At 34.1% G+C, this 15,424-nt stretch overlaps 1 protein-coding gene across 1 annotated transcript in view; it reads right to left on the bottom strand.

The window, feature by feature from the left end:
* Nucleotides 1-14,063, bottom strand: part of LOC128671447 (cyclic GMP-AMP phosphodiesterase SMPDL3A-like) — a 60,056-nt gene extending 45,993 nt beyond the window's left edge. Inside the window, exon 1 of the mRNA XM_053747900.1 lies at nt 13,931-14,063. The gene's annotated coding sequence lies outside the window, so the exon portion shown is untranslated. The remainder of the gene's footprint in view (nt 1-13,930) is intronic.
* Between the last annotated feature and the right edge of the window lie 1,361 nt (nt 14,064-15,424).

The raw sequence follows: 15,424 nt of genomic DNA on the forward strand, positions 1-15,424 counted from the left end.
ATCACTGCGAAGGGAGAATATTGCCTTTATGATATGAGAAGACGACAGACAGCCATGCGAAAATGATTGCTAAAGTTATTAATTCTATTTTTGAAATAAGGTCCATTTTGAAATTTTTGTCTTCTACAAGTAAAATATATTATTTTATGTAAATATAACAGGAGATGTCTTCTTTTTATGAAATGTGACTTCGTTTTATGAAAGTACAAGAGTACTTTCATTTATCAAAATTGGCTAAATATGTAAATAAATATTTACAAGTTTACATAGATTTTTTTAAACACAATCTGAATATTAAGACAAGAATATATATAGTCAAATTAAAATCCTAACTAATATTATAAATGCGAAAGTAAGTTTATTTGTTCGTTTGTTACCTATTCACGCTTTAACTTCTCAACCAATCGTCTTAAAATTTTGCACACATATAGTTTGAAGTATGTCATTCTCCATACTTACGTACCTTTAATCCCGGAAAATTAAATGTTCGCGTGAGAAATTCGCGCGGGCGCGTACGAAAGTTAGTATATATGTATATGTGTATATATATCAATACATATAATAAAACAGTAGAAAAAAATCCTGTGCATTGGATATATTTACAAAAAAACAAAATTAAGCGATAGAGTCATAGTAACAGAGAAATAATTAAAAAAAAAACTGTTTATCTGCATGTCTGTATCTCATATAAATAACATCAATACATTTCACGCACAATAATAACAGGTACAACTTTTCTTTGCCACATAATATGACTTTTTTTTTTAATTTCCCACGCTTTTCTAAATATATCACAATTATTTTTCGACTTAAGACGCCCCTAATTGGCCTAATCGTGTAAGTATTGAGCCCCAACGCGACGTCACTCCACAGCTTTGGTAACATCTTCAGCAACTCCCACAAAGTGTATATATAGGGTTGCCAGCAGATGAATCATGATTCCTCACAGATATGTTGTGTTCGAAATAAAATAGTGAGATTTAAACATGAAATTACCATCTTCAATGAAATATGAGCACAAACAATAATACCTATAGGTATTATTATTTTTTCTTCCCATTACATTCGAATTCGAGAAATATAAAATTTAAAAAAATTAAAGGCACAAATCAGACTTAACGCTAAAGCGCTACTTGTATAATGGAATACTCAAAGATGCTAAATTTTGTAACAAAAATCAATCTGAAAACGACCCTTTTCCATATTGACCTGATCGACCAGTCCGGCAGGATAACCAATACGCTACAGAGCTCGTCAAAGACAGAAGGATATGTCTTTTATTTTCTGAACATTAACATATTTTGCGGGCGGTTACTTTGCACAGAGGATTGCCATAGCGGTTCAGAGGGGTAATGCTGCCAGCCTTCTTGAAATCCTTCCAAAAGGCGACGAGCTGGAATTTCTTTATTATTTACAATTATAAATTTTGTAAAAAAAATATGTAATTGTTTAATGTTTTATAACAATAAATACGGTATATATTCTGTAACCATGCCCTAGTTTCTCACAAAATACGAGAAATTCAATAAAACGAGTGATGTCGCGTTTTCGCCACGAAAATATTACGTGTTTTCTCGGAAGATATTGGCTATAAAATTATTATACTTGTAACGTTTCAGACTGAAGATGAATACATGTAGGAAATAATTGATTTTGTATGTTAACATAAGTTTATTGAAATATAAACGGGAATTAAATAATATTTTTATTTAATATCATAGAACGCCGTAACAGTGTAGACAAAAACAAAACCAAGATTTTCATAACAATCTGTCCCGGTTCGCGGAAAATGTATTTTTCCAGAAACTACGGCCTTTGAAGGACAACATTATTATTTTTTGTTAGTTCCCTCTTTATTACGCAACATAAAATATTAATGAAACGTCTACTATGTACAGTTAATAGTACATCAAACTACTCAAATTCATTGTAAATTTGTTGCTATTACCATGGCATAGAGATCCCTCGTCGATCAACTTAACGTGCGTTTGATTGTACAGCAAATAATACCTTTACTAGGTACTGTCGTCTGTACTCGTGTAGTCAAAGCGTTATTAAGTTCCAGAGCTTATATTGAACTGAGAGCTTTAAAGTCCTGTCCATTGCAAACTTGTCTCTTAGTCGGACAAACAATAGTTCAGAGTTTTTCTTTCTTGAAGTTTACTTTTTAAGCTTTGACGTTAGTAATCAGTTCTTCGACTTTATAGAATGCTGTTTGTGTATTTAGAATTTTTAATATCATTGGGACATTTGTTTATTTATTTTTATTACGAAAATATGTGTAAAGGATAGCTTTTTGTACCAATCCAATATGTGTTGCAGAGAGAGATCATTGTTTGGGGTGAACATTCAGTTTTTGCCATAGAAAATGACGATCTCCATGGCCTAAAGGTCAGCACGCCAGACTGCTACACCCTGGGCCCCGGGTTCGAACCCCGGTCAGGTCAAAATGAAAAATGAACTTTTTCTGATTGACCTGGGTCTTGGATGTTTATCTATATTATGTAGGTATACGTTATAAAATATAGTATCATTGAGTTAGTAGCCCATAACACAAGTCTTGAACTTACTTTGGGACCAACTCAACCCTGTGTGTGATTGGTTCCAAATTGTCTCTTGGATGTCGTACGAGGTGACAAAGGGATCAAAATTTTGGATAGGCAACATTAATAGGTTTATTTGCCGCCACGGTTACGGTACAGATACCGTCAAGCTAGAAAACTTTCCATTTTGCATAAACCATGTTATTACAAAAGAATTGTTTTTGTGGACCGTAGAGAAATTTGGTCTTCTGTATTTTTGATCCGGCGAGATTGTTTTTGCCACTTTCGGTCAGGATATTAACTTTTTGTAAGGTTCGTTTCTATATTTTCATAAAAAAATATGAGAAAATAATGACAGTGTGCAACATGACTGTTTCCAAAATATAAAACTTCAAAAAATATTTTTAGTTACCTACATTCGGAACAACTATTCTCGTATTGTAAATTTTTAAATACGTTTATCGTATTTAATTATAGATACCTACTATTATTATTTGCTTTTACATTACAATCTTATTCTTCTTCTTACAATTCTTACAATCAATCATTTATTTATATTCCTTTAAAATGTGTCTACCAAAAATATATATAGGTAGTAAATATTTTTTTGTATCAATACTAAAAACCCAAAATTATAGTGCGCCATAAAAATCTTTTGTCCAGCAGTGGATAGATATAATTTAATTTGTTGAATTTAAAAAGAGATTCAGACAAAATAGACATCTCTGGCCCAAACGTATGAGGAGATCCGTCCCCAAATAAACTATAGGAGAAGGACGAAGAAGAGGAAGAATTAAAATATTTAAATGATTTTCATTACCCAACGAAATGGACATAATATATATTTTTTTGATACGTTTTGGATGTAAATATTTACCTGTAATTGAAATTATAATAATGTAAATAAATAAGATTAAGAAAATATATGAGAAACGAGATGACCAGTTCCCTCTGGCAGCACCCGTTCACGAGTTGACGCATGGGACAGCCATCTCGTAGCTCAACCATAATAGAGGGAACCTCACGACCCGGCCCACGACGCCACTACCAGATTGACCATTTAAGTGAGCATGACACACTCGATTCCCATGACTTCATAATTACAAATCTTATTCGTCGAAATTGAAGTATAATTCAGACACAGAGAATAACGTTTTTATTAATAAGGGGGTTACATTCTTAAGTCAAGAAAATCTTAAATCAAACATTTTGCCAAGCCTTGGCGGAATCGATATATATTACAATAAATACTAACTATGCAATATTCACGCATCCGCGTCGGCATGTGTCCGTGTTTGTAGTAGGCACAGAGATTTGTTTCACATAGATATGATATACATGAAAGCATTAAAAACGTGACAAAGAAACGCAAACCGTTGAAGAGTTTCCTCGTTGGGAGCCGAAATTGTATGCACTATCATTCAGGTCGTGCTTATAATAATGCGTTGTCATGGAAACTTACGCGATGTGAAAAATTCCAACTCTAAAGGACAGATGGACGTGGATCAAATTTAACTGGCAAGATTCGATTACAGTGACAACCATCAGGTGCAGGTGAAACCAAATGAAAACTTGTAAAAATAAACAGTCACATGTCAATAGGTGATCTCAAACGTGGCAACCGAATTAGTCGACCAATCTTAAAATATCACTGATGTTCTACAAGTCGCTGAACCATCGTGCGAAATAAAATCGATCATTCATTCGATGCATTCCGACACTTGTGCTGTATGCATTTTATTTTCGTCGCAGATATCGAGCGAGAATAGGAACTGGGTTAACTGTCGCGATGCATAATCGCGTTGCACTTCGTTGACTTGCACGACTTATATTACTTGTTCTTTATGTAGACGATTGTGTCTTTGAATCTCTTGAAGACATATTTTTCCTTTCTTTCTCCTGGTACGTTGACATTAACATTTCCACTGCTATTTTCGGACATAATAATTTTAAATGTCTTGATTAAACCCTAAATAATCCCGGAATAATAACTGTTCCCGTGGAAAATCACGCGGGTGAAGCCGCGGGCATAAACTGGTATTATACATGACAAAGTAAGTTTGTTTGTTATACCTTACGCTCTATCTACTCAACCAATCTTCTTGAAATTTTGCATACAAATCGTATGGAATATGGAGAAGGACATAGGGTACCTTTCACCATGGAAAATAACTGTTCCCATGAGAAATTCACGCAGGCGAAGCCATGGGCAATATAAGATACACCAGGGGGCTTACAATCATCTCTTAACGCGATCCACTTTACGACCTAAACTAAACTGCATCGCAAATTCGTACCATCGACTTAATTTTAGTATGAATGCAATTCATTTTAGGTGCCTAAATTGAACTGAGTTGCATTGGAATCGTTCTGTGAAAGTTGATGGTAGGCCTGCTGTAAGGTCACAAAAAAATAGGAACGTGGTTAAAGATCTTTGCTTCCAAAAATCAATATTGTTTGCACCAGGGAAGCAATTTAAAATGTTTAAGAGGCAAAGTCACGCTACATAGCTGTTTGTTTTCTAGAAAAATCTACGAACTTTGAAGTCGATAGAATAATATGCAGCTTATTTTCATGTTAGCAAAATATTTTCTCACACAAAGTGGGTAAAATGCACCGCTTCCCGTAACGTGGGCAATTTCGCACACATTTCAAAAAATGTAACCCGTCCTATGTTGCCGACAGAACGCTGTATGAAACAATTCGACGCTGAGCGTTGTTTAGGCCACAATTATGTACATGCAGTTGATGCACTTTGCTTTGTTTTCATGCGTTTGTCACTCACCTAGGGCGCTAGGTAAAATGTGCAATAGTACCTAGAATATTGTCGTTAAAATAGCTATACCTACTAGAAAAAGTGAAGGTTTTTTTACTTCCAGTCAAGACTGACAGCCGTAGTCATTACGTGGAATGTAACACACACGACTTTCTTGGCAATGCTGATGGAGTGGTTTACCTTTGACTTCTCCATTTCAAATTGGAGTGCAAGTTTCACCGGAAACAAATAGCATTTTTTTATATACTTGATATAGGTACATGAGTCAGATAGGTTAAATTGTCCGAAAACTAGGGATGTCGACAACCGTGCGAAGTGAAGACGAAAATGTAGGAAAGCGGATTCTGGGCTCCGACGCTCAACAGCTAAGGAAATAGCCGAGCAAACGATCAGATGAGAGAGAGGCATGAGAGTTTAAGACTTTTTATAAACAGATATTGTGTAAATGTATTACAATTTCGAAACCTAATAAATTTTATATTTATTATTTTTATAATTATTTATATGTTTACTAACAAAATTTTGTATGAGTCTTGATGCTCGAAATAAAGAATATTATTATGTTTCTCCTCTTTTGGAATTCACGGCACTAAGTCCGGTCCTTTGAGAGGCTTGCGTGCTTGCTTTATTTATAATAATAATAACAATATTATTATTATTATAAATACATTTTCTATGCAACCCTAAAATGAAATATCGAATTATTGCGAAGATATACGGGGGTAATACAAAAACTCGGTGGGCGCCAAGTCGGCCGTTATTGTTGGCGTAAGTAATTTGATTTCTAAACGAACTTCGATATTGAATTTCCATAGCGCGGTGTGATGCTATGATTCGCTACTGTATTGTTTCTATAATCACTAAATATTCAAGTTCAAATTAAAATTTCGAAGGAGATTTTTTTGTGTGTTAGTGGCCAGCACTTAAATATATATTTTCTTCTATGCTATGCATAAAAGGGAGCAAGAACCGACACTGTCTTCATTGTAGGTACGTACTATGGTTTTTATAAAATCGAAATATGTAAAACTGGCAAACTATTATTTAAATTTCGAAGACGACTTCTTTTACAAGCTTTTTATTTATTCATGTGTTAGTGGCCAGCACTTGAGTGCATAGATATTCAGTTCTCCAGGCTTTGGCAGAAACGAACACTGTTTAAATGCATTATTTCCAGCACTTTTCTCAACTGAGTAGTCGTTCCGAAATGGTATTAGTTTATAGCGTTGAGAGAAATTCTAATTAATTACAAATTTGACTTAAAAAAGTGCCTGTGAAAGTCACCATTAGTAAATGATTAATTTTGATCATCATCATATCGAGTATGTTATTGCTAACACTGGTGTCAGAATTTATTCAAGTCGCCTAAAGGCATCTGACAGGACTTTTTACGACTTCTTACCGCCATCTAGCGGCAGGTAGTCGCATACACACTAGTGAACTAAAGTGTGCACAGGTAGCGTGCAGGTTTCCTCACGATGTTTTCCTTCACCGGAAGCAAGTGGTGGTCTATGAAAAAGACTATATTATATGAGTCAGATTGGTATACAAACTTATTGGCACGAGTAGGATACGAACCTTGATCCACAGGTCTTAACCTAATGGTTAAGACGATCTGATCGAAACGATCAAACGAACGAACGACGAACGATTACGATCAAAGTTCGTAATCGTTCGTAAGGTGGTGTAATCACCACCTCCGCCCCAGTTCAATCAGCATCCTAGTCTATAAGTTATCCACCGCACACCACTATAAATCAGAGCATACCACAGCCGCTGGACTATTGCCAAACACTTACCAAATTATACCACGTGATTAATACCTTGATCGGCTTTAGATAGATGATTTATTAGAAGATAGTATCTATTATAATATTATCGCTGATGCGTAATATTTGTTGTATTTAGATACAATTAAATAAATATCACTACCGATAGCCACCTCCATAGGAAATAGAAGTGATAAAGTCATTTCAGATTTCAGCTGTGTATGTAAATGTATTTTTTAAATGGTAACAAAAGGAGATCTGGGGAAAATCAACAGTAAATAAATATCGCCCTATAGCTACCTCCATGGAAAACAGGAGTGGTAAACTCTTCGGCTATCTATACATGTGTATTTTTTAACTGGTTACAAAATCTGGGAAAAATTACACATTCGTTTTGGAGACGAGAGTTTCAATCGCGATCGCGGTCGCCATAGACTAAACAATCTAATTGTGTATTGTAAGATACATTGTGTTTACATGCGATGGCCAGGTCGATCTATTTGATTAAAACCCAAAATATTTTTAATATTGATATGATAATAACATATGTAATAACTTAAAACAGAACGTCCCATAAGTAGGGACTAAATAAATTAATCGACTTGGTATTACATGGATCACACAACTTTTTACGGTAGAAAAACTGAGCTGCGAGACTTGAGCTGTTTTTAGCATGTTTTTGATGGCACTCTTCGTTTCTTTTTCTTTTCGTAACCAGTTACTAACTAGTAAATATTTCAATTACCTTAGAATAATATCAATTACGTTTACAACACATAAACTGTTATAACTCAGCTAAGCCATATGTACCTTACCAGTTATGCGATATTCTAAATTTATTAATTAAATAAAATACATCAATTTGATAACATCATACTTGTCATATGTATAAATGACATTATACCTTAGAAATAAATAATATATAATTTTAAATAAATATTAAATCAATTATACTGAAAACTATAATTTAAAATATATTGCACAAGCCAAATTTACTGTTGTGACCCTGCACCTACTGCTGATGAAGAAGAAAAAAAAATGAAAATATTATATATATAGAACAAAATATTTTTCCTATGAGATTCGAACCTGAAACGTCCAGGTCGGAAGGCAGTTGGACCATCAATAACGTATCTCTCCTGTTTATCGGGAACGTGATAGGATCGCCCGCATTCATCAATCGTGTCGAATTCCGCCTGCGAGATTTCGTTGGATTTGCACATAAAATAGGCAAGAGTACAGAATCGAACCCTGTACGTTTGCTAATACTATATTTTATGTATTGCCTTCTTTAGATGTTTTTAATTTATACGTATTTACAAGGAAAAATCTAATTAACCTATTAACATCAGTTTTGTCCTTTCAAAACGTGTTTTTATGGCGTTTGTATCCTCGTAAGATAATAAATTAATTTCTATTAGAATTATTATCTGTGGTGAAGAAAAGGAAGCAAGTGTAAAATAATACTTGTGTTTTTATTGTTAATTCTATTTTGTGATTAATATAAAATTATTAAATAAAAGTATTCTAAATTTTTAAATATGTTGAACAATTATTTGTATTTTTTTATCGATTTAAATTGAGTGTCTAATTTGTGCACGCGACGGGTGAAATCATTGAATATTTCGGGAGAGTTTTGTCTTCAATAAAAGTTAAATGATGAGAAATATAAAAACGTAACATATTTTCATATTGGTAAAAAACCTAGTCTGTTAGATTATAAAACTGTGAAATACAATTAAATTACAAATATTTTTCGTCAGAAAAATATTTCCAGAACTTTAATATGATGTATAATATATTTCTCAAAGAGGGTTAATGTCTTGCGCATGCGGTTTGTTGTACAATCAAACAAAATACTATGTTTATTTCTTATACACGATCGGGATTGGCATCACAGTTCCAAATGTAACCAGTTTGCCGTGACTTCTGAAGCCTGTAAAAAAGGTGAAGTTTGTGAATTTCGAGACAGCAGAATGAAGTACTGAACTTGGGACAACACTCAAAAATCCAGGAGTTTCTTCGGTTTCTCGGCCACGTGGCAACCCTAGCTCCAGCAAGTATAAATCAGCAATACCGCAATATTGAGCTGGTTGCACTAGTTCAGTGGCTGAGCCGACACGATTGATGGATGCTCTATCGTCTGAAACTGTTTACGTTTAACCCGCTATCGAAACTGAGCGATAGAATGCAGCACGACACAATCCAACGCTGTGCATGTATGAGTCACGAGTCTTACAGCGACAGCAGTTCTCAGAGCGTTTCGACCGCAGCGGCCGCGCTGTCATTACGATCCGTCAATTTTTTTGAGCAAGGAATCATTTCCATAATCATAAAATTGACAGTATAATAAGTACAGATTCATTATTTTTAAATCAGATAGTAAAACTTTGTTAACATCTTAAAAACGCTCTGAAATAAATAAATAAATAAAATAAATATATCAGGACAAATCACACAGATCGAGCTAGCCCCAAAGTAAGTTCGAGACTTGTGTTATGGGTTACTAACTCAACGATACTATATTTTATAACAAATACATATATAGATAAACATCCAAGACTCGGGCCAATCAGAAAAAGATCATTTTCCATCATGACCCGACCGGGGATCGAACCCAGGACCTCTCGGTTCAGTGGCAAGAACCTTACCACTGCGCCACCGAGGTCGTCAAAAACATCCGACAATACTGCTCTCAAATATATTTGAAGCGCGGCACGTTTGTCGCTTAACTAGGACTTCTAATTACTAATACTGGGTATGTTAAGCGTTTTCATCTGTCTCATTACTTCTTCTTTACAAGTAGAGATAGAAGAGATAGTAGAAAAACCATATGTTGTCAATATGTGACACATATGTGACAAAGTGGTTACAGCCTGCTAAAAATTTATAGAAAATTATCTGTTGCCAAGTTCATCAAAGGCAAGCATAATTCTTGTGTGCTGGAGAACATTTTAAAGCTTATAATTAAACTTTCTCAATTTTGCAGGTTCTGTCGTATTCGAATGCTTTGAAGCCCAGAATTAGCAAAAAAGATAAATTTTGGTTTGTCTTTAACGTACCGAAGATTTGGATGTGATTTTAAAATCGGCCACCTGCTTTAAGTCAACCCTCTTTGGGAAACTATGGTTGCCCTTTAGCTGCCAAGGTTATAGTCGCCTCGTAAAGAAATAACAATGAAGTGAAATATCACAATTTATTTGGTTTTTTGAAAGCCTTACAATATGTATTACTCTTATACATATTAAAAAACAAAGTCCTCTGTATGTCTGTTCGCGATAAACTCAAAAACTACTGCACGGATTTTCATGCGGTGTCCACCATTAGATAGTGTGGTTCCTGAGGAAGGTTTAGGTGTATAAATTATTATATTTTTACCCGAGCGAAGTCGGGAAGGGCCGTTAGTTAACTTTAAAGTAATATTTTAATTATAATGTAATTGAGATTCAATAAGATGTCCATTGTTTTCCACACATAAAATCATTAATTATCCTCGTCTGGATCTCCTATTGTTTTAACCTTAATCTTGATCGTGCTTGTCTATCAATCACATCGCCCCAGAATGTTAACTTAATGTATCTTACGTCGACTTTATGTACAGTCAACCGCACATCAAGGTACCGGGCATGAATATCTATGCGACGGTAATAACGATGCATTTGAAATGAATTATGTTTGGTTCATGTTTTGTTCTTTACTTGCATTTAGCTTTATGTACAGTCAACAGCACATCAAGTTACCCTGCTGCGAACCTTTATGGCGCGGTAATAGCGGCGAGATTGCATTGAATTTGGGTAGGTTGATGTGCTGTTGACTGTATAGTCTACCACAGATCAATGTAGGGGCGTAGGGTGTATATATCCCCTAAAATGCGGGAATTCCGTGGAATTACTAATCAGGGTTTAGTTATATACCTATAAAAGACACAAATTAAGATTATTTATTTGCAAAAACATGAGTTTACATTTTTTTACAATGTTGTGTTAAAGAAAAACTTAATCCTACATGTTTCACCGTCCACGGGTATGCAAATTTAAATGGAGAGCATGCTGTCATCCCACAAAACAAAATCGAATTAATAAAAATAACTAAATTTTATCTGAGTCTATCGTTAAACAAATAATTTAAATTATAATAACATTTATCAATCGGTGAGGACCTGGGGGCTTACCATCATCTCTTAACGCGATCCACTTTACGACCTAAACTGAACTGCATCGCAAATTCGTACCATCGACTTAATTTTTTGTATGAATGCGATTAATTTTAGGTGCCTACATTGAACTGAGTTGCATTGGAATCGTTCTGTAAAAGTTGATGGTAGGCCTGCTGAGGTGCTTTTTAAATAAATTTAAATTCTGATCTTTATATTGTCGTGGAATTTTGTTATAAATTTTAGGTGACATACATACGATATTTTTACTAAAAGACAAAAAAAGCTATAGGAAAAACAGATGCACGTGACAATTTCTAAAGTTACATAAAAATATGTATGATCTTCATAGTCGTATTCCTCATGGCTGAGGGTCGTGGTTATTACGTAGAATGAAACACACACAACAATTTTCTTGGCATTAGTAATGGAGTGGTTTGCCATTGCCTTCTCCGTTTCACACACAAGTTAATAATCAACAAGTGTGCAGGTTTCCTCACGATGTTTTCCTTCACCGAAACCAAGTGTTAGTCGATGAAAACTACTGTACATGAGTCAGATTGGTATACAAACTCATGTTGCACGAGTAGGATTCGAACCTGGGACCTTTCGATCCACAGGGCGTCTTAACCATTACACCACCACCCCTTCTGATGTATGATAATGATAGATAGATCTTCTTATTTATGATAATGATAGATAAATATCAAAGACAATAATAATCCTTTTCATAGAAAATTACCTAATAAAATACTCGTTGTTTACTAGTGGTTACGAATTATTTTCTACATTATCAAGTCTCTAAAAATTTCATGATCCATAATCCATATTTCTATATACATACTTGTAAAGTAAATAGATAAAACTCCACGGCCCACATTAACCAACAGACTTTACGAATTTTGAGGCATATTAGAAAACCTCATAGTGATTACGAGGCGTCATGTTCAAGTATGTAATCAGGAATGTACTCAAGACCCAATTTTAATGCAAAAATAGTTTGTTACATATTCAATCATTTTGCGACCAATTTCAATAAACCGACGCTGAGCCTCTATCATCCAAACATCTCAAAAGCTATTTTATCCCAAATTCCTAGAAGAATCGGGTCTTGATATACCTACAGCTAGTATAAAAATAAAGACTAAAGCAATTTACCCACTTTATAGACGGGGATAAAACATAGTGTGAAATCTGTGTCAGGGAAGAATTACCATTGGTTGGGTAAATGAGGTATGAGAAGGGATAGCTTGTGTGTTCAGGATGTATGGACAAATTACCCTGACATGGCCTGGCTTGAAGCTGAGGCCGACTATAGATTATATTCAATGGTGTGTTAAGATTCTCAATGATTTACCAAAAGTGGGACAAAATGGGTGAGACCACGAGTCAAAAATCGATTTATCATTTTTTTTTTAATATACGATTTGGATCGAATAAAGTTTATATTTTCATCAAAAATGTCAATAGCAAATGTTATTTTTAAATCGAAAGTTTCATTCTTTTTTTAAAAGCACATACCCTTATAACCAGCCAGTAACTTAGAATGAAAATATAACGGATGATTCCAGAAAATAAATTTTAAAAAATAATAATATTATGGAATGAAATTATATACCTATTACATTTTAAAAGCATTATAAAAATTTAATATATTTCATGTTAAATTAAAAAATATACAGGAGTTTTTCAAAAAGGTCGTGTAAAAATCAATTAAGGTTGCTCAGTATTTTAAAAAATATATATTCTTCACCTTTTTTGTTATTTTTTCAGTTTTAGTTACCAAAAAAGTTTACATACGTATTTTCATAATATGTTTTAACATACAATATGACTCCACCAATATACTAGACTACTATTGTAATATATTTTTGCGAGGACTCCATATATTAGACTATTCTCATATATTTTTTCAAGAAAGAAAAAGAAAAGCGTTAACTAAACGGAAGCACTCTTAATGTTAATCCGTAGCACTCGGCTACGACACGGCGTAGCTCGCTACGAGAAAATTTATTTCGCGCAAAATATTTCGTAGCAAAGCTACGACGTTCGTTTAGTAATTCTTCTTTGATACTTGACTGGGTACGTTTTTTACTTACTGAACTAAATATTATAAAATTTTATTTACTTCTTGAATTGGATATGGAATAAAATAGACTATATTGGATTATATTATTGGATATAGAATAAATATAAATTTTGAAGTTGTTTGTATGTTTAAACTACTAATATAACTTTTTATAAAATTTGATATAAAAATGGGGGTATGACATTTAAGTATATCATTAGTTCTGCGCTTTCAATAAGTGAGAAAAATACTATTAGATTTTATAGGTTGATTAACAAAAAAAATATTATGTGATGCATTTGGGGAATATTCGTAATATTTTTCTTTGCCAATAAAATTTGAGCACACGATGATAAATATTCCTCATTAAAAAAAACATCGAAACGAGAAACCTTCTGCAAATACCAAAAAAAATACAATGTGAGAAACTCGATGACAGATTTCATCCACAAATACATAAAAAATAAATAACCAAAACCCAATTACACCCAGTCAAACACCCCAAAAAGGATTATATATCCCTAAATCCTTTCGCGGACATTCAAAATACTAAACACTAACGAACCTAACAAATACCCACAGTAAAAATAATACCATTAGCATAATAGAAAAAGGACTCACGTATAGCGTATTCCATCGACGTTCCGGAAAAAATTACGCACACGGGAAAATCACAGTATTAGAACATTACACGATTTTATTTCACACACGAGCGCAAAATCTGAGCGCCGAAGACACGTCCGCGCGGTCCGACGTCCGGACTCGGAATGGCTATCAGGTGTGTGCGGCCCTGTGTTCAGAGGACGGATTCAGAATGTTGCGTAATTCGAAAAGTGAATTTTGAACTTTGTTCGGTATTTTAGAATTCGCGAGTTAGGGCTTTATTGATGATACATTGACGACTGATAAGGTATTCAATTTTGTTTGAGGTGGGATTTCGCGTTTTCACTGTCGGTGGACGAATAGAAATTGCCTTTTTATAGAGTGGAAATTTCCGTGTGCGAAAACGGATGTTCAATACATCTTGGAAATAATTAGACCAATTAAGGTACGGATTACGTATAAGGATTTCTTTCATGTCTTTGGAGGTAGTACAGAAGTAATGTGGTATTGTTGTGTTTTGATCCCGCGTTTTTTATTTTTTTTAGGCTGTCTCTCTTATTTGAGCGTTTTCCAGGTTCCTACGCAGGCAATTCTTATTCTGTTTTTTAGTAATTGTTATTAATTAGATGTTTATCTATATATGTATATGTTATAAAATATAGTATCGTTGAGTTAGTATCCCATTATAAAATTCTAGAACTTACTTTGGGGCTAGGTCAATCTGTGTAATTTAATTTTGTCCTAATATATTTATTTATTTATTTAATTTGATTCTAAAAATTTTTCATCTCATTATTATGTATGAGATTACAGCCTGGTGAGAGAAGGATAGAAGATAGAAAGACACAGTAACAATAGATTTTTGAGACTCGATCCGACATTTTTAGACTTTCATCTATAAAACAAAACATTTTTTTCCGGACAGTGTGAGTAAACACGTTTTGTTTTACCCTACTTGGAACAGGTCAGCACTTAATCTTTGCACTACTTTTTCCTTTTACCAAGAACCGTGCCGAAATTGCCATTTTGGTTTAGTTCGCGATTTTCGACAAAATTTACCTACGTGTATTTGGCTAAGCTCCAATACGGACTAAACAAATATTGGTATTCATAAAATTGTGTTGGAAAAATTTTAAAATGTATAAAAATTGTTATATCTAGATCGAAACGAATCTTGGTTAGCATGAGTGTTATTTATTTTTGTAGCCTCTCAAAATCATCAGAAAATTATTTTGAATATTGACATTTATAACTTAATCTTCATCATCAATAGCCATTTAAACGCCCCCACTGCTGAGCCTTCCTCATAGGACAAGGACAATGGTCCACGATCCACCACGCGGGCCCATTGCGAATCGGCGAGTTTTAACAACCGTAGGGCTTAGTGCGGGTTTGCATTTCACATCTCACCATCGAATCGAATCGTTTCGAAATGAGACGCAGTGAACCAATCACAATGAAATGTTGTTGTTGTTGCGTCACAACGGCGCAATGTGATTGGTTCGCTGTGCT

The sequence above is a fragment of the Plodia interpunctella genome, chromosome 7 (genome assembly GCF_027563975.2).
Source record: "Plodia interpunctella isolate USDA-ARS_2022_Savannah chromosome 7, ilPloInte3.2, whole genome shotgun sequence".
Lineage (NCBI taxonomy): Eukaryota > Metazoa > Arthropoda > Insecta > Lepidoptera > Pyralidae > Plodia > Plodia interpunctella.